Raw genomic sequence first — 26,544 nt, forward strand, 5'->3', positions numbered from 1 at the left:
AAGGTAACCCGCCTTGGAATTAAATCTTTAAGGCTAACATGGTTGGAAATGATTGGCCAAAATCTATACACCAGCCCTTTGTGCCAGTCAAAAAAGGGAGAATATCTAGCAACAAAAAATAATCATCCATATCATTGATATCTCCCTTATACTCAGTCCTTCACGTCCATTGCATTTCCTTATATTATAGACACAGTGCCAGTTCCCCTTATTTTGTTCAACACTTGACTCTCAGCCCTGTTCAAAATATCTTCTGAATATCCCCCGCTTATCAAGTTAACCCTTACCTTGGAAAACTCCCCCGTAACGGATTTATTAAACGTATTTGCAATAAAATATTCCCCATATGGCAAAGCAGCCAATAAACAAGGGGCATGCATGCTGCTTGCCATCAAAAAGTTATTAACCGCAGTCTCCTTAACAAATGGCCTATATTGAATGGTTTGTTCCCTTCGGATGAAAAACATCAAATCCAAATATTGAACTTCCTCTGTGTGTGTGAAAGGTAAACACCAAGTCAAAATGACTTCTGTGCAAAACCACCATACAACCCATGAATTCTTCCATATCTCCTTTACATACAAAAATCAAATCTATAAATTTTTTTTAGAGTATTACCTTCAGACTGTAAAATGTGGTGTTATAAATATACATGTTCTCAAAATAATTCATAAAAATTATGGCCTACGCTGGCGCACAAGATGCCCCCATGGCACTCCTTTCTTTTTGCAAATAAGACCTGTTTTTCAGTTGTGCGTTAATGAAAATTCCAATAAATGCAACACAATCAGTCCCTGGACCCTTACCAAACATGTTTTTAACTGCCTCCACTGCCCACCTGTGTTTGATGTTAGTATATAGTGATTTAAAATCAACAGTTGCTTAATAGCTTTCATCCCAGTTCATGCCAATTAAATTAGAGAGCTCCTTTCCATTTTTGTGCGCACCACTGTTCTATTTAAACAACCTTTAAGCTGATAATCTAGAAAAATGCTCACATTTTGCAAATATGCTCCCCCCACCGATATGACTGGTCGGGCCTGGGGGATTAATTTACTCACATCAGGCACAAGGATATATCAGTATATGTATAAAATATCACTGTTATAAAGCAATTTGTCTTAATATAATAATGTATTGAATTGGTCGGCCTGAGGGATTAATTTACTCACATCAGGCACAAGGATATATCAGTATATGTATAAAATATCAGTTATAAAGTAATTTGTCTTAATATAATAATGTATTTAATTGAATGATTAAGTACAATATAAATGGGAGTCATGTGGTGTAAAAGTTATTCCTTTGAAGGTGAAAGCTGAGGTACCAGATGCACCAGTAAATATATTTTTATTGAATCCACTTTCTGCGTTGTTTAACAAGAACACCGCAACAGTGATCCAAGAAAGGACATCAGTGCATACATGCTACTGTGATGTTCAGTGTCAATGTCTAAAGAATGCATTTCACCAACAATTTTACATACGAAAGATAATCCTGCTACACCCCACAGAACACATTCAGCTTTGTTACAAAAATATTTCCTGAAAACTGGAAAAGTATTACTATCTTAGTTACTTAAGTGGATAAGCTGGTTGGTCATTGAACCCCTTGTCAGTCACAACCTGGGCTAGAAAGCAGAAAGAATATCAGCAAGTTGAATATGATATATGTACTACAGTATAGCATCAACAAGACAAAGGAATTTTGCATTATAATACATTATACAAAATTTAATGTTTACAGCTCGCAGGAACAATTGGATGGGGAGGGGAAACAAGTTGAAACAGACTGCACACCTCACTCTCCACAACTGTGGCAGACATAAGTCTCAAATGTTGCATCTCTATCTAATGAATACTTGGTGGAGGCCTGAACCTTACCAGACATCTGCTCACAAGAGAATGCATGGTTAACTAGAAGAGATGAAAATCACTTGAGTAATTTAGAGAGGTAAACACACTATGGCCACTGCACATCCACTCTCAAAGCATGCAGTTTTTGACACGCAGCAAAATTTCCTAATGGCAGTCTTACACCGTATAGCAAAATGAAGGATTTTTTTTTTTTCATATAGCCCTGTAGCATAAGAGGATAAAGCCCTTACTGCACCTTAACTCATTCTCATGTTCGACTAGCATTATGGGCACTGAAGGACCAATCAAGGAAGGATGGGAGTGAGCACCCAATGTCACCTCGTCACATCTTTGGGGGAGGGTGGCTGCCTAGCTGCACTGCAACAGCATCATTAACAGGACAAGCTTTTAAGCTCCACACTGCAGGCATTATACCACTTTGTTGAGAGGTGCTGTACATGCAAACTGGTGCATGCACCTCCCAAAGGCAATGACTGTGGAGTTTGCAAGGCTGCTTGGTTGTTAGGGTATACTTCTGGCATCAGTATGATGCCACTGCAGTATCATAGAGCTCCGCAACATCCCTAGACATGGGACAGGTTGGACCCAATCAAGCAGACCAGATGAAATGAGGAGAGCAGCTGGTGGTAGCCGATAGCTTTTTTTTTTTTTTTTTTTTTTGGGGGGGGCAAAATAAATGGTGTTTCTTAAGATCTGCAAATTCACATCCATGAACATTCATCTTAACATATTTTCTTTAACATGTGCACAATGTCTTCCTATTTATACGTACTATAAAAGTACTGAACCACAGATTTTTTACCATCAAATATGGAACCTCCACTGAAGGAGTTCATAGCTGAGCTTATCAGTATCAATTTCTCTAGTAAAAAAAAAAAAAAAAAGAGTTTCATAAGTAGCAAACTAGATTTAGATAAGTAGCCATTACACTTAAAATAATGTCTATATGAAGCACCATTTTATAAAGTTTAATTTCCAAGGGTATGCAAAAACACAGTTCTAAGCAGGCTACATTACCCTGCTGAAAGCTTTCCATTATCACTAGACTGAATCTGCTGTGTTCTAGGGACAGCAACCCTCGTTTAGCAGGTTCTCAACTAAAAAGGAAAATACTTGCCTAGTTTACTTGTTGGTGGTAGAGAGTGCTTAAGGTACATTACCTTAAAAGATAGTGCTTGGTAACAGAACAATTTGAGATGGCTGCTGATTAGCATCAGACATATTAAAGTGAAAACAGCTTGGTTTACTAATCCATTTACCTAACTAAAAGCAATACAGGACACGGGCACTACATGAAAACATGTAATGCTTTGCAAACACAAAAGGAAAAACCAAACTATGCAAAACATTGTCCCAAATAACTAAAATGAAGTGAAAACAGTTTTGTATAATTTGCCTTCCCAGGAGTAGAAATTCTATTACTTAACTAGTACAACGGACATTAAGAAAGCATAGTAAAAAAATAATGCATTACTTATGTTAAAAGATAGTACAAGTGTTAGTCCAGCTCTTATTAAATTCACACACAACTGTCTTGAAAGACTGCCAGTGTTACTTAACTTTTTATTCCATTCTACCTACTTGAACATTCTGCATCTGTGGAGACTGAATTACTGAAGAGGACTGTGCAGTCTGTATAACTCCTTGTACCTGAACCTGTCCGCCTGGAAGCTGCAAGACTGTCAGTGGAGTGGAACCACCTAGTGACATCTGGAAAAAAAAAAGGTAAAAAGAGAAATTAACCAAGTGGAACATTTTAGTTTTTACAAAGCAAAAACTGTTAAGGAAAACAGAATTCTGGTTTCAAACAGAAACAAAAGACCATGACTGTTCTAATTCTTCAAGATAACTTCTGACCTTGGCTTGGCTGTTCTTAAAGTTTCCAATAAAGGTCAGCAAGCCACATCACACCAAGGAAGGCTGGCGAGTATTTTTCACAGCCAAACCTAGTTTTTTTTTTTTTCAAAGTTATTTTTACTTAAACAGTAGAACTATTTTTACTGTCACACTGAAAGCATGTTCAAATTTAATATCGCTGCTAGCAATATTAAACATGGCAGACTGGAATTTTATTGCATTTAACCTAGCGAAGCTGCACTACTGCAAAGTTATAGTTAAGGTCCCTGCCACATTTAAAAGTTATGTACTCACCATAACATTCCATCTGTATTATCAATTAATTCTTCAACTAATGGGTTTAGACCAGACACCTCGGATCTGACTTGGCCGTTGCAAAAGCTGACAGCAACCAAAGCAGAAATACTAAGTGTCTGGTACTTGCGCCAGCCAAGGGCTACCCTCGCAGGGATAACCCAAATGTGATGGCTGCAACACTGAAACACAAAACATTTGTCTTGGCTGTTGCAAAAGCTTGTGCTAACTTCGCATTCTAGAGCTTCTCCCTTACCCACAATGCACAACCCTATTAACCTCAGACCTTGTTTGCCGATTTAACAGAAGAAACATGAGTATAATAGGCAGAGACCACATCTGGAGTCCAATTATGTGTGGAGTAGAATAAGTGTCTAGCCACTTGCTCTTCCAGAAATTGCACAAGGATGGGAGTTGGTAAAAGAAGAACCGAGAAGAATGAAAATAGACAACACAGATGGAACATTAGTGCACACACAACTTCGTCTAATGTTAATTATTATTCAAGCCTCAACTAATGGGACAGTCACCATCTACCTTAGCTCCAGGGTGGACGCGCGGAATAATATTTGAGCACCATTCACCCAAATGATGCTCCACCTATGGAGACCATATCCAACCTGCAATGAGTAATGCAGGTATGGGGAGAAATCCAAGTCTCTTATGTACATACATCATCCATGGAGGTGCTTGGATGAAAAAAAAAAAAGTTACCATGGCCCTGGTTGAGTGAGCTCAATCTTAAGGTGATACCCAATTTGTTGTAAAAAACTGAAATGCAGTCACTAAGCCACCTGGCTAGAGTTACTTTGGTTACTGGATTACCCAACTTTACATCTGCATAAGAAACAAATAACCGATCCATAGTTCTGATTTCTTTTGTTCTATGTAAATAAAAGCATAACTGTCTGAACATCTAGCAAATGAAGTAAGTACTCTCCTTTTTTTTTAATTGCATAAATTAATAGATGGGTTGATGTTAGATACAGGCACCACCTTAGAAAGGAAAGACACATTGGTTCATAGTATAACTCTATCCTTATGAAAAATTTGGTATGGCGATTTTGAAAATAAGGCCCGAATTTCTGAAATTCATCTGGCTGAAGTAATGGCCACTAAAAATAAAGTTTTCCACGAAAGACATTTAAAATCACGCTTATCGGCAGGCTCAGAAGGGGAATGCATTAGTGCTTGCAGTACCAGACTTCAGATCCCACAGAGGTGTAAGATCTTTAAAAATGTGTCTCAATAACAGTGTGCCTCTTAAAAACGCCTTGCAAAGCTTATTAGAAGTGAAGAACCATCAGATCAGATGAAAATTAGAAACTGCTGCTACTTGAACCTTAACTGCAGATGAACTAGCTCTGATTCAAAATAAAGGTTAAGAATTTCAGAACTTTATGTACAGGGGCAGAAAGAGTCAATAGGATTCTGAATAGCCCAGTAGACCAATCTTTCCCACTTGCTACCATATAATTTTCTCAGATGGCTTAAGGGAAGATAAAAAGATGTTATGTCTTAGTATAACGTTCCATCTGTTTTATCGATCTTCACCAATCAGTGGGTTCGCTTCTAAACCTCGGAAAAGGGTCACACGTTTACTTCATCCTGACCTCTCCAAACTCTTGAGCCAGGCTCTATCTATCATGCTCCTCAGAGATAAACTCAGATCTTGTTTGCGAAGAAGTGGCAGTCAGACTGGAAAGGTCATGGTTATGCAATAGATTAACCAAGGTCAAATACGAGTCCTTAAAAGGAAACTAGCCAAGTACTAAATTTGGTCTACCAACAGTCTCAGGATGGGAGGAGGAGGGTAGGGATGTCAAGGACTGGTGGAAACACACAGATGGGCACATTATAAGATGCATCTTTATCTGATGTTGTCAATCCTCACCCAATGCTTCACAGTGGGACAGAGTACCTAGCTACTTTAGCCTCGGGAGGTCTCATAGAAGAATATTCCTAAGCCCCATAAAGCCAAAAGATGCTCAACCCCTTGAGACCTGATCCAATTTGTAATGAGTGATAAAGGTATTATGAGAAGACCAATGCTGCTGCACAAATGTCGTCTGAAGAAGCTCTGGCATGAAAGACTGCAAATGTAGCTACTTCTCTTGTAGAATGGGCTTGAACTGTTTTTGGAAGCTGGGAGTCTTAGAATGATAAATGAATGTGATGCGGTCTCTAAGCCATTTAGCCAAGGTAACTTTAGAAACTGGATTACCTAGATGGAGAAAAGAAAATGCAACAAAAATTGGTTTGATTTTCTAAAATATTTAGTTCTGTGAAGACAAACGTAGTTGTCTGTGCATGTCAAGTAAGTTTGAAAAATCTGGGGAAAAGACCGGCAACTGTAGTCTGACTAATACAAGTCAGAGAGACAACCTTGGAGAATGGATTCGTTCAAAGCACAACTCTATCCTTATGAAAAATTTAAGGGGGTTCTCACATGAGAACCCCTGAAGTTCAGAGACTCGTCTGGCAGAAGTGATAACCACCAAAAAAGGTTTTCTAAGAAAGATGTTTTAAGTCACAAGTTGCTGATGGTTCAAAGGGGTTCAGAGTCAGGGCCTGAAGAACTACAGTTAGATCCCAAGAGGAAAGTTTCTTTAAATGGAGATTGTAGCATTAGGAAGCCTTTTAGGAATGTTTTACACAGTTTGTGTGACATTAGAGAAGCACTAACAGTTCTATATGAAAGTTTGAAGCTGCCGCTAGGTGAATAATTGTTTACACAGAGGAACCTGACTGAAAGTGGAGCCAGAAAATCTAACACTTTGGGGATTGGACTAGAATAAGGGTCCATCTCATTATCCAGAGCCCATCTAGAAAATTTCTCCCATTTACTTTGGTATAATTTCCTTGTAGAGGATTTGTGATGAGTGACAATTTGTTGAACAGGTTAAGAAAGAAGGATGTCTGGCAATCACGGAAACTGGAGAAGCCACACACTGAGCTTGAGGTTTTGGAGATTCGGCTGCACCATGCCCCTCCAGGTGAGACAGCAGATCTGGAACTGGGTCCAGAATCCCTGCTTTCTGAATTAAAGGAGGCCACAGGATGGGAAACTAAACTTGTCGAGGCCAGAAGGGGCAATGAGGATTATTGAATTTTCTGTCCTTTTGGCTTTCTTCAGGAACTGTGAAATGAGAGGAATTGGGAGAAAGGCAAAGAGCAGACCAAGAGGCTAAGAGCAAAGAGCGTCTGTGGGCGACTCCCTCTGAGGGGGGGGTTAAGGCGAAGTAACTTCTGCACTTGTTTAGAGGCAAAGAGATCGCAGCAAGGTTGGCCCCAGTGGTAAAAAATCTTGTTCGCCACTGCTGGACTGAAACACCACTCGTGAACCGAAAATAGTTTTGCTCAATTTGTCCACTATCATGTTGTAGCTTCCCATAATGTGCGTTGCTGAGAGAAAGCAGTTGGAAGAAATCACCCATTGCCAAACTCAAAATCTGAGAACTTCGACAAACAAAGGGGAACCAAATCTTACCTGTTGTAAGTACCAGGCTACTGACATGTTGTTCATCTGAATCGCTACTGTTCCTAGCAAGAAGACATCTTGAAATACTTGCAATGCTAACAGCGCTGCCGGCATCTCTAGTACACTGATGTGCAAGTTAGCCTCCAATTGGGGCCATGCGCCTAGGACTGTCCTTCCCGGATAATGACCCCACCATGTCTGGGAAGCATCTGTGGTCACCAAGGCTTGGGGCTAAGGAACAGTGAAAGGACGACCCAAGAAAATCTGGCTGGAATGTAGCCACAACAGGTAATGTTTGCAGCGACTGGTAATCAGATATGGTGGAGACACTGGTTGGTACATGACACCACTGGGACACTAGTAGCTACTGCAATATCCACATGTGGTATCTTACCAAGGTGCTGCTGCCATGAAGCCCAATGTTTGAAGAACTAATTTTGCTGGGACCTTGTTGTTGCATAGTAACTGACCAACCTGGGATCTTAAATGCCGTAGCCTTTCTAGAGGGAGAGATGCAATTCCTGAGAGTGTGTCTAAGTGAGGTCCAAAGAAATCCAGCTGTTGAGCGGGTTGACGTGTGGACTTCTCAAAATTTATACCTATTCCTAGAGATGTAGGCATGTATGGTGTAATCTCTGCCTGGTGGCAGCGGTGAGGAGCCAGTCGTCTAATAATGGAAATATTCAAACCCTGCAGTCTTAGATGAGCTGTTACCACTGCCATGCATTTGGTGAAGACCCTGGGGGCTGTGGTGAGTCCAAAGGGCAGCACTCTGAACTGGAAATGACTGGCTCCTAGCCAGAAGCGCAAAAACCTCCCGGAGCTCTTTTCCATTTTTATGTGGTAGTAAGCATCATGGAGGTTGATAGAGCACATCAACTCATTGACTGAACCATGACCATCCAGAATTTGGTTTGTTCAACTGCCTTATTGAATTGGGTGAGATCCAAGATGCGTCTCCAGTCCTCTGTTTTCTTGGGTACTTGAAAAATAAATAAATAGAGAGTAAAATCCAGATCCTTTCTGGTGGGACTTTTTGGACGACACGTTTGCTTAGCAGTCTGAATTTCTACAACTGCTGCTTCCCTGAGACTGGGTGGCATGTCCAGTAGTTTTTTCTTGGGTTGTGATAGAGCAATTTTGTAACCTCTAGATACAATTCCCTGCACCCATTTGTCCGTTAACATTTGCCAGGCAGATTGGCACAGAGAAAACCATCCCCCGACTGCTGCCAGGGCAAGGCAATCGGGCCCCCATTCAAAGGTACTAGTAGGAAGCACCAGAGGTGGTCTGTCTGGATCCCCGATTCTGCAGTTCACTTCAGCCTCTAGGGCGGCGTCTTCCATTGCTTCCCCCCTCTGCCCTGGGAGAAGTCTTCACCTCGTGAATCCTGGACAGGTCCTTTGGATTTTTTTAAACCATAGTCTCCCCACTACTCTGGTTCCTAGAGTATGGTCTCAGAGGAGAAATGTACGCCATCCTTTTCCCACTTGGCTAGGGTATCTTACCTTGGGGATAAAAAGAGAAAATCCAAAGGAGTGTTGATAAATAATACTTTAAACGGCTCCACAAAGTTGCACAAGCGCATCCAGGAATGCCTCTAGATGGCGATGCCTGAACCTGCTGCCCTAGTCCCTTCAGCTGCATGGGCAACGAGCCTCATGGACGAGTTAGAAATTGCTTCTAGGGTTGCAAGCTGAGAAGTAACTTTATCCTGTATCCCTTCAGCCACTGCTCCTTAAAGGGCATCGGAGAGCTCCTTGATCAGATCGCTCTGTAGTTTTGAAAGTGTGCCATATCGTTCAAGGACTTTACAGAAAAGGTCACTGAAGCATAATCACACTTCCCAAATCTATCCAAAGTCCTAGACTCCTTGTTAGGAGAAAGGATAGCAGGTCTTTCCTCGGCAAGTTCCTTTCTGGTGGCTGCCACTACCACCATTGTCAACAGGAATTCCTTTGGCACAATGCGGTTACTCCTTAAGAGCTGATATTCAATCTGGTTTCTTGGGGATTGGCTCTATGGCGTCTGGCATCATCCACACCTGCTGAGCGATCAGTTTCAGATTGTCAGCAGGTGAAGAGATCCAGGAAGTAGAGGGTTGGGCACAAAAAGCCTCCAGGCAGATTCCTCTGAGGAAGGTTGGGAGGAAGACCAGCCACCACTTTCAGGATTTCTAGGATGTTTCCCAAGGAAACATCAGGGAGGTGACCTGGGGAAACCTTCCCCTTCATCAAAATCAGCACCTTCCCCTTCATCAAAATCAGTATCTTCAGTGAAAGACTCTTCTGGAGAGTAAGTGCTTCCTCTTGCACTCTCCTTTCGGAGGAACTTCCTTGGGGGATGATTTGGGGAAATATCCAAACAGGAGACTACTAAAGTAGGCGTTACCAGAGACTTTTGTGCACTCTGTCCTGAGGATAAGACTGATGACAGCTCAGGTCGAGGAGATACAGAAATCTGTCCCGACAGAGATGGGAAGGACTGAGAGTCACCACTAGGCAAGGCCTTCAATATAATCTGAAAGGCTGCCCCCCCCCCCCCCACAGAGGGATGGCAGCCAGAACAGAAATGGACTCCTTTCGAACTATGGTTGCACCCCACACCGAAGAGGCAACCCCTGAACATAAGCCTGTGTCGACACAAAGGCAGAGGCACGAAAACATGGACGGCTCAGGAGCAGAAAAGGTACCATGCATCTCAAACCCAGAGAGTCTCGACCCCAGGAGGTCTCTGGTGCTGAAACCTCAGAGGAACTCAAGGCAGTTCTCAGAACTGGAAACAAAGATACTACTGGAATAGACACAGTTGGGATCAAGGGCTCCAAAAGCTCAGCAAGAGTTTGAGGATATGGGGGTGTCACAGGATGACTGGCTCAGACGATGGTGTTGCTCGAAACAAGAGGACAATCCCCTCCCAGTCAGTAGCTGATCCACTAGTCTCATAATATCTGCCTCTGACTTAGAGTGAACAGATTCAATGGAAGGAGATTTAGGGCGTCACTTCCATAAAGGGACCATCTTTAAAAGGGTCTATAGATGGAGAATAAGATGTTCTTGGGAGCAAAGGCAGCGTTAAGTGCTTTGGTACCAATGCATCAGTAGGTGCTGAAGTAGTAGCCGTTAGCTCCAAAGCCAGTTTAGAATTAATTCCAGATAAACCCTCTGGTAACAATGAGCTCTTCAGTACAGAGGCAGATTTAGCCATTTTTCGTGATGGTTCAAGGACCTTGGACCCTGGACCCAAGGAAGGCCTTCTCTTAGAAGCAGGTGGTGGTGATGAGGAACTGCTAGCTTTGGTCCTGGATGCAGAAATGGCCTAATCAAATCCAGATTTAAAGAATCCTTTCAAAATTAACTTATTTTCCTTTCAGTTAAAGTTAGAGTTAAAAACCTGTGACAAACAGAACAGTTTTCTTGGAGATGGATCTTGTCCAACTCAGACAAGCACACTTGAGTTTACTGCCTTGGTATTTTGCCCTCAGTTTTTACACCCTCTTTAACCCGGAGGTGCCTTTAGAGGACTTAGGTTTTTCCTATTGTTGCTATTCAGCCATAACAGACAAACCAACACCCAATCACGCAACAGAACAGAGTGAGAGGAATACGTTTTTTTTTTTTTTTTTTTGCTTGATAGGTAGAGAAATACCAACAATGGTATCCAAGAATACCTTAAAAAGGAAATAGAGGAAAGGGTACAGTCTACCAATGGTAGAAGTAAAGGAGAGAGGAATATAGCTTCGATAAGTAGGAGAGAAGCGGGTAGATAATACAAAGTTATAAAAGGATGAGAAAATTTGATTTTTCAAAGAAAGGAAGTCTATAATTGAGAATACTCGCAAACTAGGTCACAGCTTGAGAGAACAAAATTAATGTGTCTGGTCTGCAAAGCAGCAAACAAGATCAGAGGTAATCTGAGAGGAGCATCATGGGTAGAGCACGGCTCAAGGGTTTGGAGAGCACGAGCTTAAGTAAAAGGTTGACTCAGTTCCAAGGTTCAGAACTGAACCCATTGGCAAGGACTGGGTGAAGACTGACATCAGATCAACACATTTCTGACAGGAAAAGAGAGCAAAAGTTGTCTGGCTGTCAGCTTGAAATTAGTTATAGCTGAATGAATCATGTCTGTCAGGAGCCGGATCCAGAATCCAAGGTTGATGAAGCAAGGGAGGCCAAAGCAAGGGGAACCAAATCTGCCGAGGCCAGCAAGGTGCAAGGAGGATGACTATGCTGTTCAACATAGCAGCTTTCTGTAGGAATTTGAGAATCACTGGGATAGGTGGAAAGGCAAAAAGTACACTGGGGGGGGGGGGGGCAATCATGAAGTAGGTTACCCTTGGATTCCCCTGAGGGAGGATTAGGGCAAAGTAGCTGCTGCATTTGTTTAGGGGCGAGGCAAAAAGATAGCAGCAAGGCTGGCCCCACTGATGGGAAAGTATATCGGTCATGTTCCTGTTGAGGGACCATTCATAGGGCAAAAGAATGCACCTGCTCAGGTTTGACTTATCATACTGGACTTCGCCAGAATGTGCCTTGCTATGAGAAAGTGGATGGATGAGCTCTCCCATTGCCACACAGGGCTTTGACAAGGAGTAGGGTTTGGTCCCTCCTTGTTTGTTGATGTACCAAACTACTGACATGTTGCCTGTTTGTACTACAACTGTCCCCAAGGGGAAAGCATTCTGGAAGGCCTGCAAAGCTCTCATCTCTAGAACACCGATATGCAAATTGTCCTCTTCAGGGGACCATGTGCCTTGGACCACCTTCTCCAGGTAATAACCCCCCACCCTAGCTGGGAAGTGTCAGTCACTACGGCCTTGGGCTGAGGGGGAATGATCAAAACAGTCTTTTAGAACTTGGGCTGACTGTATACACCAGTTGAGATCTCTCCTGCATATACTGGTGCGCTGTATCAGAGTGGACATGGAATGAAGTATTGATCACTGTGAGGCAAGCATCCACTTAAGAAATCTCAAAATCTAGTCAATGGTACTAGTGTTACCGCTGCAGTCACTGATTCCAGAGCCTGAAAAATCAAGCAAGCTGCTAGCTTGGTACTGCAGACTATCTTCTTTACTTCTAATCTTACTGTCAGAACTCATGGTAAGGGAAGTGTGGCTACAGTCAACTTTGTACAGAGATGTGCTCCTATAAACTATTTTGAACTGGTTCTAAATGGGTTTTTTTTGTAGTTTATGGTTATATCCATATCTGCACATGTCTGAAATCACCTTTTATCTTGCCATTAAGAGCTGATGCCTGGTCAGGGCAGATGTAAGCCAGTCATCTAGATATGGAAACACCCAGAATCTTCGCAGCCTCAAGTGAGCTGCTATTACTGCCATACACTTGAACACTCTGGGAGCTGTGGTGAGAACAAAGGGCAGAATTCTGAACCGGTAATGACTTGCTCCCAGCCAGAAGCTTAAGAACCTTCTAGAACACCTCCTCATTTTTATGCGACAGTAGACATCCTGAAGGTCTATCAAGCACATCCAGCTGTCCTTTTCAAATATGGAAGAACGGACTGAGCCGTAACCATGCAGAACTTGGCTTGTTTAAAGTTGCTGAGATCCAAAACTGGCCTCCATTCCCTTGTTTTCTTTGGCACTAAAAATTATCTTTTTTGCCCTTAACCAAAGTAAAATGTGTTATTTTTTGTTTTAATTAAAAGCAAGAAACTCCTTTATTAAATTAACATGTATGATACAGTCCATGTTACACTTACATTTATGACAACCCACAACAATCTCAGTTGCAAACACACATTCCAAATCATGCGACAACTGTAGCTGCAAACATACATCACTTAACATATCCAGTCATGGTTAGTCAACCATTACACAAGCTCATTCAAATCCTGCCTTCTTTTAAACCTTGTTCCTCCTTGATAACAGTTACCATTTTTTCCTATGTAATCTGCTCCTACCCTTTTCTAAAGATCCCAGTTCCATTTTTAACTGTTACTATCTTCACGACTTCTAATAAAGTTGGTTTAAATTCGACTTCCATTTTCTAGTAATTGCTTTTTTGTAGCCATCATAATTAGACTTAGCAAGGCCTTACAAACTCTGATTTGTCTGGACATAGTATCACAGCTCAAAAATTTAAATTTCCCCAAGTCACTCCAATTTGCTCACTCCGCATCTGCAACAGAGCAGTCTGCAGGAAATCTTTAGTCTACCAACTCTTTACACTCCCAAAAAACATGTTACCTGTTACCTCTACCTGTCCCACCACACTTCCAGCATTTGCTGTCTACCAGAGGAACAATTCTTTGAAGTCTGCTTGACGTATAAAAATACCTATATAAGCATTTCCAGGCAAAGATCCAAAAACTTCTAGCATTTGTTGCATATTTGGGAGATGTACATATATCCTCCCATTGTTTTTGTGAATTGCTCATCTCTCTTCCCAGTCCTTCCTAACCTCCTCTGATTATTATTTTATGCTCTACTAATTATGCCTTTAATGGCAACTTAGGTTTTAGATTCTACTAAAGTTATCAATGTTGGTCTTTCATTTAGGACCCTCTACTTCTCTGCCTATACTCTGGACATCAATCCTGGATATGGAAGGCAACCTTTAGCTACAGTCCAAATAAGTTCTTGGCATCTTCCCATTCTATCACCTTTCCCACTATTTGCTTTCAGTATCTTGGTTCCTTTGCCAGTTTTCTCCAATACATTCCCACCCCCCACCTTCCTATAATCAGCATCTCTAACTGCAGTCATCCCTATCAGCAGAACAAATATTTCTGAAAATCTATGAAAGTCTGTACAAAGCAGACAAACACGGAAATCAAGAAAAGGTACAAATAGAAATGTTTATGGAAGAATTAAATACACCAAAGGCTAGATGAAGAGGAGGCTCAATTACCAACAGGACAGGAAGAGAGGAGATAAAAAGTTGATTTATATATATATAACCAATCTACAGGAAAGTCCCCAGCACTGGATGGCATTCCTGGAGGTTTAGAAGCTAGGAAAGAAAAAAACTGATTAAGATCTGGAAGGTTTTGTTTAACAGTAATTTAAAAGTACCAACATCCTGGAAGAAAACAGTAGTCGCTGTACTACCTTCATACAGGCCCATTTCAATACCAAATCATGTTTATTTTACATTTGTTGACCGGGATTAGTCTGTCTGGGTGCGAGCCCATTTTCAGCAAAGGCCCAGGGAGAAAGGCTCCAAAAAAAACAACTTTGACAGGTACAGTGTCAGTTTTACATAGAATTTAACAAAAATATCTACAGAAAAAGTACAATATACAACAGGCACTTCAGTGAAAAGGAGAAAGTTATTGCAATATAGTAAAGTCTTTTTTTTTTTTTTTTAAGAGCAGGGGTCCATTTTTAGTTGATCATTTGAGTATACTTTAATACGTGTACATATGTATACCCTTACAAAAGAAAATAAATCAAATTATACTCTTATTGTAGGCAGCTGCTACATGGTGTTAAGTGGGAGTGGGGTATACAAGGAGACTATATAATTTAGAGGATGAAACTATGTGGGCTTATGTGGTATTTGCCTGGCTTGGTGCAGGAGCAGAGCCAGTTGTTAATGAGGGGGTCTTTGAGCAGAGTTTTTAAATTGGTGTAGGTTGATAGCATTGAGGATGTGTTGAGGGAATGAGTTCCAAAGTTTAGAAATGTGGTGGGAGTAGAGGGCATCCCCAGCTTTGTTGTTGCTTTTGGATACTTGGATTGTTGTGTGAGGATAGAAGTTGCCAAGTATTGGCATACGATTAGGGTAATTGTTGTAGGGCTGGGGTTCTGTTTGGCTGGTATATTAGTTGAGTAAAGACAAGTTGAGTACAGGTTAGTTGTGGGAATTCTAGCCAATTTGTTGTAGGGCAGAGCAGTGGTGGGACCTATACAGGGAGCTAGGGGCAAACGTGGCTATTTTATTGTAGGCTGATTCAAGTTTGGTAAGGTCAGTTTTGTTAAGGTTTGTAAAGATGCGAGAAGCATAGAACAGTAAATAAGAGATGAGTCCTGGCAATGGTTCGTCTAGAATGGCTAGTTAGGAAAGGATTACTTCGGTAAAGAGAGCCTAGCTTGATGTGTTTTTTTAATGGTTTGAGAGGTGTAGGTTGAATTTTAATTTGCTATCAATTGTGACGCGTAGTAATTTGGTATGCGAGCTGGTGTTTATGATAGTGTTGTTGGAGGAGTGGATTTGAGAAGTGGCTGAGGGATTGGGTGTTTTGGTGGGGAGAAAGAGCACGAGTTTGGTTTTGTTAGGGTTCAGTATGAGGTTAGTCAAGATTCTATGTCTAGGAAGGACTGTTGTGTTATAGCCTGTAGTTGCGTTAGAGGGGGCGGAGCATATCAGGGTACAGTCATTTGCATATTGGACGACAGAGGCAAGAGATGTGGATTTATGGAGTGGCTTTCTGAAGATGGTAAAATGTAGGGGGCCTAATATGGAGCCTTGTGGAACTCTTATGTTAACAGAGAGCAAAGATAATAGTGCCTGTTGCCATCCAACAACCCACACATGTTGGCAACATGTTGGCATTTGGTTAAATAGCTGTGAAACCAAGCTAGGGAAGAATGACAGATGAAATGTGACCAGTTCTGACAGCAGTTTTTGGTATGAAACTGTTGAATGCCTTTGAGAGATCTAAAAAGATGGAGGAGACATTTATTCTGATTTCTGTGTTCATTTATTGTGTTAGCAAAACTGAGGAAGATGGTTGTGATGCTGGAATGGTGGTGAAAACCATGTTGTGTGTTTGATAGGCTATTGAAGAGAAGGTAGTTTAGAAGCTGGGAATGAATACATTTGTCTAGTACTATGGAGAGGGGTGAAAGAATGGCAATGGGGCTGTAATTAGTAAGATTTACAGAGTTGCTACCTTTATGCAGTGGGGTGATATAGGAGACTTTCCAGATTTGTGGGACATGGTTCTCTGAGATGGAGCAGTTGGAGGATAGAAATTGGATAAGCTAGGACTTCGGAGGTAGCTTTGCGGAATTACAATGGGAGGTGGTCAGCAGCTAGGCTGGTGGGCTTGAGCTTAGAGTATTTTTTAATGGTATGGGTTGGGGGGACGGGGTTAAATGAGAAGGAGTTTATACCCTCATTGTTGGCTACAGGGATTGTAGTAGTGATGTTTTGGTCATAGTCAATATGTGTGAATTGTGTTTATGAAAAAGGAATTTAATTGTGTTGCGATGTTAATCATTTGATGGGGTGTGGTATGATTGGGGGCAGACGTACTACTAGGTTGCAGAAGTTTGTTTATATAGTGGCCCAGAATTTTTGTGGGTTTTGTTTCTTTGCTGTGCAGTGATGTAGCAGGCTTTTTTGTCAGGTTTTATCTGGGATTTTGCTTTATTCCCAAGTTGTTTGAAAAGTAGAAGGTTGTCATTGCTTTTGTTAGTTAGCCAGTATTCCCATGCCTTGTCCTTTTCTTTTAGTAGGTCTTTGGCGTTATTTCTAAGCCAGGGTGTGTGGTGATGTTTTAATCTAGCTATTCTGCAGGGGCCAGGCTGTTTAGGATGTTGAGGAAGGTGGTGTTAAAGTGTTGAACAGCATCATCTAGTGGTAGCATTTTGGAGGGGGACCAGTTAATTTGTTGGAAGAGGGAGTTGAAAAAAAGTTATATACTCACCATAACATTCCATGTATGTACTCCATCTTGCCGAACATTATTACATGTGGGCTGCTTAGAAAGCCGGAAAACAAGAAGTTATGTACTCACCATAACGTTCGATGTAGTCCATCTCGCCTCACATTCTTACCCGTGGGTTCGGAGCCGAATATCGGTTCAGACTCTGCTGACTTTTCTAGCTCGAAGTCTTTCACTGGCTGGGCTAAGCAGGTATCCCATGGTGCACTGCTCCATATCCCCAGATCTACTTTGCTGCAAAACTCATTTGTACCCCATGCATACACCACATCCAGGTAAAGAATAAGCCAATTAAGGGAACTCTGCAGATGAACAACCTAACCTCCAAACCCTCCAGGAAGGGGGAAGGTGGGAGGGGAAGAATGTGAGGCGAGATGGACTACATACAAACGTTCTGGTGAGTACATATCTTCTTGATGTAATGTAGTCCTATCTCGCCTACATTCTTACCCGTGGGACAGCGTCCCTAGCACCTACATCCTGGGTGGCTCATAGGAAAATAATCCTGAGAATTGTGGAGCCAAAAGGACGACCTGCCCCTAGAAATCACGTCCAATTTGTAATGAGAAACAAATGCGAGGAGAAGACCAAGTAGCTGCAGCACATATCATCCATTGACAATCTGGCCTGATAGGCTGTAGATGTTGAAACGGCCCGAATAGAGTGAGCCTTGACCGGAAATGGCAGATCTTTACTTCCTGCTTGGTAGATGAAAGAGATCCATCTAGATAGGGTGACCTTGGAGACCGGGGACCCCATTCTGTTTTCCAAAAAGGAAACAAAGTTGATCAGACTTCCGGATATCTTTTGTTCGGTGTAGATAGAAGCGTGATTGTCTGTGTACATCCAACTGATGGAATCTAAATTCTGCCTTGTTCAAAAAGTGAGGAAAGAACACAGGCAACTCAATGGATTGATTAAGATTAGACACGGAAGCCACTTCAGGAAGGAACGAAGGGTTTGGTCTAAGAGAGACCCTGTCCTTATGGAAGATTAAGTATGGAGGCTTGATGGAGAGGGCTTGACTTTCTGAAACTCGCCTTGCTGAAGTGATTGCTGTTAAGAAGGCAGTTTTCCAGGTCAAGAATTTCAATTTGCAGGTAGCTGCAGGATCAAAAGGTGGTAAAGTAAGGGCTTGTAGAACAAAATTGAGATCCCAGGGCATGACTGGTTCAGAAACTGGGGGACGGAGCAACAGAGTACCCTTCAGGAAAGCCTTGCATAGTCTATGAGCCATGAGACTAGGCTCATTAGCGACATGAAAATTAGAGATTGCTGCCAACTGAACTTTGATGGTAGCTGATGCGGAACCCTGATGGAACAGCATAGACAAAAACTCCAAGACTGAAGCAATTGGAGCTGTGTAAAGATCAATACCTCGGGTATGTGCCCAGATAGAAAACCTCTTCCATTTACTAGAATAAATCTTAGTAGAAGGTTTATGAGAGGACGATAATATATGAACTACTTCTGGTGAGAAACTATGAAGTCCAACGATGGAAGTGGAGTAGCCAAGGCAATCAACTGGAGGGTCATCAGGGAGGAGTGGAACTGTCCCCGACGTGTCAGTAAATCTGGTTGAGGGTCCAGAGTCCAAGGAGTGTCCACAATGTATTGCTGAAGAAAGGGGAACCAGACTTGGCGAGGCCAGAGTGGAGCAATCAGCATCATTCTGCTTCCCAAGGATTGTGCTTTCTGAATCACCTTTGACAGCAAAGGAAACTGAGGGAAAGCATAAAGCAGACCAGAGGGCCAATCGTGAACCAGAACTTCCCTGGGTGACTACCCCTGGGGGGGGGGGGGGTCAGCGTGAAGTAGCTGCTACATTTTGCATTGAGGGGGCTGGCAAAAAGGTTGCAGCAAGGCTGACCGCATCTGCTGAAGATTTGCTCTGCAACCAGGGGAGTCAGGGACCACTCGTAAGGCATCAGAAGAGCTCTGCTTAGCCTGACCGCAATCACGTTAGACTTCCCCGGAATGTGTGTTGGACTTCCCCGGCATGTGCGTTGCCAACAGAAACCGTTGGGAAGTTACTGCCCATTGCCACACTCGCATGGCCTCTCTGCAAGACCTGGTTCCCCCCTTGCTTGTTTAGATACCACACTACTGACATGCTCTCAGAGTGTATCGCAATCGTCCCTAGAGATAGAACACTTTGAAGTGCCTGCAACGCAAGTAGCACTGCTCTTATCTCGAAGACATTTATATGCAGATGTATCTCGTGTTCTTGCCACATGCCTTGGACTGTCCTGCCAAGATGATGCCCCCCCCACACCATCTGGGAGGTGTCCGTGGTCACAGTGGCAACCGGGATGGGTGGAACGAAGGGCCTTCCCATCCAAATTGTTGGTGCAAAGCCACCAGAGGTCCTGCTTGCATCTGTCAGTGAGCAAAATGGGGTGAGAAAGTGGGAATCTCTGGAGAGACCACTGAACAAAGAGGAGCCATTGGAGAACTCATGTGCAATCTCGCTAGAGGGACCAACATGATTGTTGCTGCCATGGTTCCTAGGAGCTGGAGAACCCATCTTGCCTTCGCTTTCCTCAGGGGGATCAGCATGTGTATCTGTTATAAGACCCTGACCCTTTCCTGCGGTAAGAATGCTCGCATTCGAATGGTGTCCAATTCTACTCCTATAAAGGTGACACGCTGCGAGGGCAATAAAGCAGATTTTCCCCAAATTATTGTTATACCCAACTGGTGAGAGTGATGGTAGCATCCCTGGTTTGAACTAGTTGATGCCTGGTGGGGGCGGTAAAGAGCCAGTCGTCCAGATATGGAAACACTTGGAATCCCTGACGTCTCAAGTGAGCAGTCACCACCGCCATACACTTGAACACCCTTGGGGCTGTGGTGAGACCAAAGGGCAGAGCTCGAAACTGGAAATGACTGGCTCCCAACCAGAAGCGTAGGTGACTCCTGGATGCCCTGTCCATTTTCACATGGTAGTAAGCATCCTTGAGGTCAATGGAGCACATCCATACCTCCTCTCCCAACAATGGGAGAATAGATTGTAGCATGGCCATACAGAACTTGGACTTGTGTACATAGTTGTTCAGTTGGCCGAGATCTAATATGGGTCTCAGGTCCCCTGTTCTTTTCAGCACCAAAAAGAATAAGTCCCTAATCCGATTTGGTCTGAGGGGACACGCTGGATGGCCCCTTTCCCTAGCAGCTTTGAGACCTCTGAGGCTGCCTGATCCCTTTCACTGGGTGGAACGTCTGGGATTTTTCTGATTGAACGGGGGTCTGATGTAAATGGAATGAGATAACCTCTGGAAATTATCCATAATACCCATCGGTCCTGGGTGATGCTTTCCCAGGCTTTCAGATATAATGAAATTCGACACCCAACTGGCTCCGTATAAGCACAGCCGGGCACTCCCTCAGGAACAAGAGTAGGGAGAGCCAGGAAAAGAAACACGGTCTCCTGAATTGCAGGGGCCCCCCTCTGCCTCTGGGGCAGTGTCTCCCTGAATACCCCCCCCTCTGCCTCTGGAGGGGGGTTCACCCTGTGTGGCACGAAAAAAACTTGTGATTTCTTGGACCACCCCCCCCCCCACCCCCACTGGGCCTTGGGATAAGGCAGAGAAGGAAGGGAAAAACAGACCCCTACGGCAGACAGGGTCTTTCCCTCTTGCTCGCACCTGGTGAGGGTCTCTCACTTTGGTCCTGAACAATGAAGAACCATCAAAGGAGGCATCAGTGAAGGAAGACGAAGGCCTCCGCAAAGTGACACAGGCGCAGCCAGGCTTGCCTTCTAAGGGCGACTCCCGAGCTTGCTGCCCTACTCGCTCCCTTGGCTGCATATGAAATGAGCCGAATGGATGAGTTGACAATGGAATTGAGGGTCGAGATCTGGGCGTTAACCGTCTGAGCCACCGCCTCAGGAAGGTTACCTACAAGAGTATCTCCTAACTCCTTGAGGAGGTCTCTCTGGAGCACAGTGAAGTGAGAGAGATAATTCAGTGACCATAAAGTAAAGGTTGCCGACGAGAGGGTACGCTTCCCATACTGGTCCATGGTCCTAGACTCCTTGTTAGGAGGATGGACGGATGAAGAAGACTCCGCTACTTCCTTCTGAGTGGCTGCCGCCACCACCATGGCATCTACAAGGACTCCTCCAGACAGAAAATCTTTGCCCTGGGGGGGCAGAAAGAAACTTGTTGGGATGCCTGGGCACGGGCTCCAGCAGAATCAGGGTTTTCCCCACACACTTTGATCAGATCAAGGAGCTCGAAGGGTGGACACCCCCAGAAGGCGGAGGGCTAAGCACCAAAAGCCTTAAGGAATACGGACTCTTCCTCGGAAGGAGCTTTGGACGGCCAGTGACCCCTGTTTCAGTATCTCCAGGATGTCGGAGAAGGAAACATCAGGAGGATGACTTGGGGGACCCCTCAGATTCCTTGAGGTCAGTATCAGAGGTGAGGGACTCATCCTGGGAGTCTATGCGCTTCCTCTTGCACGTTTTCTTTCTAGGGGACTCCTCAGGCATGAACTCAGAGGGACCCTCAGAAATTTGGGGACCACTCGTGGGGGTATCCCTAAGCCCTAGTACTCTGCTGTCCATGGATGGGTGGTGACAAGAGGCTCTCACCAGAGTGGTGGGGAACAGTGACCAACGCACCTGATGTAGCTGATCTGGACAACGCGGTCCGCATAGCCTCGAAGGCAGCCCCCCCAGAGTCAGAGGAGTGACCAGCCTCCAAGGCCATGATGGGGAGGGAGTTCCCCGAGCAGAGGCACAGAGAGGGAGACTCAACCGAAATAAGCCCAGAGATGTCCCCTCTGGCCCGACCAAAGAATCCAGAGTCCCGAACCCAGAGGACGGAGCCGACGGGGTCGGAGCCGATGCCAGTACCAATAGAGCCAAAGGGGCCATCGGAGCCAGCCTAGGAACATCACCTGGCGCAGAACACTCAGGCTTCTGAAACAGAAATGCGCTCCGAGGAGGAAAGCTCGAAGATGGGGTCGGGGCGGGCTCCGGAGCAGACTGGGTCGGAGCCGAAAATAATTTTGCCAAAACCGGTGACTAGAGGAGCCTCTGAACCACCCTATCAACATCCACATCCAAAAGGGTCCTGGATGATTTGGAAGACAGGGAGGGAGATCGAGATCTCCTCTCAAGAGAAACTGGTCTGAGACTAGGCGATCGGCTCCTGAGAGGTTCCAATAAAATTGGAGCAGATGCCGGTTCCGTCAACACCGACACTTCCTGCGGCCCCAAGGTCGATGCAGTTTCTGAGACTTTCTCCGGAGGCACCGATGAAGCTGACTGAGCCGGAGATCTCTTTTTTGACTTGCCAGATTTTGTTTTACCACTGGGAGACGAATCCATAGATTCAAAAGAGGGTTTCAAGAGTCCCTTTAGAATCAGCTTATTCTTTCGCTCTTGGAGAACTCTAGAACTAAACAAAAACTGCAGGATTCCTGCAGGTGAATGGCTCCCAGGCAATAGACAAATGGAATGCCCATCGGTGATGGACATTTCATACCTACATTTAGAGCACTTTTTGAAACCCGAAGGTTTGTGCTCCTTGGAATCTTTGGACATCTTCACTACTACCCCAAGATGCAAAATCAAGTCTGAGAAGAACTCACAGGCGCTCACACCACAAAACACGGGAACAAACAGTGACCAAACACACACACACTAAAGAAACAAGTCCAAATCTCTCACCAAAAACGGTTAATGACCACAAGGAAAGGGAATAGCCCAAACCTCTAACTTAAACTGTTCAGACCATACTCAAACAGAAGACAATAGAAGGACTAGGCCCTCTGAAACGGGCCTAACCTGAGGCAACAGTCAGCAGGATACCACACAAACACTCACACAATCACAACCTCAAACACTAGACAAATAGCTATGAAAATAACTTTGATAAGCCAAAACTTTTCTTTAAGACAAGAAAAAAGGGTACTTAGCCACAGCCAAGAGAGACCACGTCCGAGCTACATGAGCGGCAAACGAGATCTGGGGATATGGAGCAGTGCACCATGGGATACCTGCTTAGCCCAGCCAATGAAAGACTTCGAGCTAGAAAAGTCGGCAGAGTTGGCGCAGATATTCGGCTCCGAACCCACAGGTAAGAATGTAGGCGAGATAGAACTACATAACATCTTCTGCTTGGCTCGTGGCTAATACGTATCCCATGATGCATGCACACATTCCCCAGATCTTGTTTGCTACTAGTCTACCAGAATAAGACAGGAAAAAGGAAAGCGGTCTGGAAAAATAAACTAATAAAAGGTGCCTTTTAGGCAAAAGCCACTGTAGAAAAGGAAAAACTGTATCCGGATCCTCCAGGAAGGGGGCTGGTGGGTGGGTTTGTAATAATGTTCAGCGAGATGGACTACATACATGGAACGTTATGGTGAGTACATAACTTCTTTACGTTATGTAGTTCCATCTCACCTATATTATTACATTACATGTGGGACAGTGTCCCTAGCATCTTTAATGGGTGGCTCACTAGAAGATACTCCCGAGTACCATGGAACCAAACTAAGCTCTACCTCTGGAAGTTAGATCCAATTTACAATGGGAAATGAAGGTACGAGGGGTAGCCCATGTTGCTGCTGCACAAATACCATCAATAGGTGTCCTGGCTTGGAAAGCAGCAGAAGTAGAGAAGGACCTGGAGGAATGCGCTTTGACTTTAAAGGGTAACTCCTTTCCTTGAGAACTGTAAATAAAGGAAATACAACTAGAGACCCTGTTCGAAAGTGTAACCTTGGAAACTGGCAAGCCCATTCTCGCCCCAGCAAAGGAAATAAACAGCTGCTCCGATTTTCTAAATTCTTTGGTCTGGTGGATATAGAAATGTAGTTGCCTGTGCACATCCAATTGGTGGAATGTATACTCTGCTTTATTGGAGTGATTAGGGAAGAACACTGGCAATTCAATTGTTTGGTTTAAGTGAAATTGAGAACAGACTTTAGGAATAAAAGGGTTGGTCCAGAGAGAGACCCTATCTTTGTGAAAAATTAAATATGGAGGTTTAACAGACACAGCCTGTAATTCAGAAACTCGCCTGGCTGAGTTAATTGCTACCAGAAAAAGGGTCTTCCAAGACAGAATTTTCAATTGACAACTACGGGCTGGTTCAAAGGGTGGCAGAGTAAGTCTAGACAGAACTAAATTCAGGTCCCAAGGAGGAATGGGGTCTTGCACAGTTCGTCTTATCATGGAACCCTTAAGAAAGGATTTGCACAGTTTGAGAGACACAAGACTGGAATCATTAATCCCCACATGAAAATTAGATATTGCTGCTAGTTGAACTCTGAGTTTAACAGCCGCTGAACCTTGGTGAAAGTTCTGAAAGAAACTCTAGAATAATAGTAATGGGAGCTGTAAATGGATCAACTTCTCTACTGTGTGCCCATATGGAAAATCTCTTCCATTTACTATGATACAATACTCTGGTCGAAGGCTCGTGAGAAGAGGTAATAATACGAGTTACAGCTGGAGACAAATCATGAAACCTGACTAGTGACGGAACTGGATCAGCCATTGTCAGTTTGAGATAGTGTGGAGACTGGGGTGAATAGAATCGGACATGTGTCAGGAGGTCTGGCACTGGGTCCAGAGTCCATGGGCAGTCCAACAGGTAAGGCCCAAGAAAAGGAAACAATCTGACTAGGCCAGTAAGGAGTTGATGAGGATCATCTTGCTTCCCAACAGCATTGCTTTCTGTATGACCTTGGGGAGGAGTGGAAAAGGAGGAAAAGCATAAAGGAGTCCCGGGGGCCAATCGTGGACTAGTGCATCTCTTGGAGACTCCCCCGGAGAGGGGATGAGAAAGGTGCTGCATTTGGTGTTTATGGGACTGGCAAAGAGGTCGCAGCAGGGCTGTCCCACTTGTGAAAGATCATACTGGCTATTTTCTGAGTCAAGGACCATTCGTGAGGTAACAATATTGCCCTGTTTAGCTTGTCCACTACCAGGTTGGAAGTTCCTGGGATGTGTGTTGCAATGAGAAAGCGTTGGGAAGAAAATCGCCCAATTCCAAACTCGCATGGCCTCTCGACATAAGGGGTATGATCTGGTCCCCCCTTGTTTGTTTAGATACCAAACAAACATGTCGGTCTGGATAGCTATCGTCCCTAGAGGGAGAAAGTCGTGAAGTGCTTGCAACGCTAGAAGCACCGCCCTCATCTCTAGGACATGGATATGCAGTTGGGCCTCCTGCTCTTGCCATGTGCCTTGTACAGTCCTACTAAGATAATGCCCCCCCCCCCCAACCCTGAGAGGCATCTATGGTCACAGTGGCAACGGGTTGGTGCGGTACAAAGCGAGTCCCTGTGGTAAGATGACCTGGAGGAATCCACCAGCGTAGGTCCTTTTTGCAAGAGTCTAATCAGGATCCGATTATGTAGAGGCAACTGCTGAAACGACCGCAGAGATGACGGGAGCCATTGGAGTATTCTCATATGTAGTCTTGCTAAAGGTACCAAGGTTATGGTTGATGCCATAGTTCTGAGAAGCTGCAACACCATCTTCGCTCTGACTCTTCGAAGGGGAAGTATCCTGTAAATATGTTGCACAAGATTCTGTATTCTGTCTGTAGGTAGTCTGGCTGTCATATCAACCATGTCTATGTTTGCTCCTATAAAAGTTAGACAGTGGGCAAAATACAAGATTTTTCCCAGTTTAAGATTCCCAACTGGGAACAGAGCTTGATTGTGGAATCTCTCGATTGAATTGGGCGATGCCTGATGGTGGCAGTCAGGAGCCTATCGTCCAGGTATGGAAAGACCTATTCCTTGATGCTGCAAATGAGCTGTGACTACTGCCATGCACTTGGTGAACACCCAGGGGACTGTGGTGAGACCAAAGGGCAGTGCCCAAAACTGGAAATGATTGGCTCCCTGCCGGAAGCGTAGGTAGCTCCTTGATGCTTTGTCCATCATTATGTGGTAGTAAGCATCCTGGAGATCTATTGAGCACATCCAGCTGTCTCTCCCCAACAAAGGGAGTATGGATTGTAGAGTGACCATTCGGAACCTGGACTTCTTTACATGCTCGTTTAACCTGCTGAGATCTAGGATGGGTCTCCAGTCCCCTGTTCTTTTTGGAACTAAAAATATCCTGGAGTATGTTCCAAATCCTGTCTGGTCTGTTGGGACCTTTTGGATGACTCTAATAGCAGCTTTTCTATCTCTCTAGCAGTTTGATCCCTGTGTTTGGGTGGTACATCTGGGATCCTTTTGGGAGGGCGTGGTGGAAGGGAAAAGGGTATAGAGTAACCTCTGGTAATAATGTCTTGTACCCATTTGTCTCGAGGGAAATTTAGCCAGGCTTCTGGGTACAAGCGACCCCCGACTGGCTCCAGAGACACAGTCTGGTTCCACATCAGGAACGATGATAGGGAAGGTCACGAAAGGAAT

General features: G+C 44.0%; 1 long non-coding RNA gene across 1 annotated transcript in view; it reads right to left on the bottom strand.

The window, feature by feature from the left end:
- Positions 1-3,458: 3,458 nt before the first annotated feature.
- The window catches only part of LOC122811557, a 268,755-nt gene continuing 245,669 nt past the window's right edge, over positions 3,459-26,544 (bottom strand). Inside the window, exon 2 of the long non-coding RNA XR_006366270.1 lies at positions 3,459-3,587. This is a non-coding gene — a long non-coding RNA (uncharacterized LOC122811557). The remainder of the gene's footprint in view (positions 3,588-26,544) is intronic.

Source organism: Protopterus annectens, chromosome 9.part0 (assembly GCF_019279795.1).
Source record: "Protopterus annectens isolate FY-2018-M chromosome 9.part0, PAN1.0, whole genome shotgun sequence".
NCBI classification, from domain to species: domain Eukaryota; kingdom Metazoa; phylum Chordata; order Ceratodontiformes; family Protopteridae; genus Protopterus; species Protopterus annectens.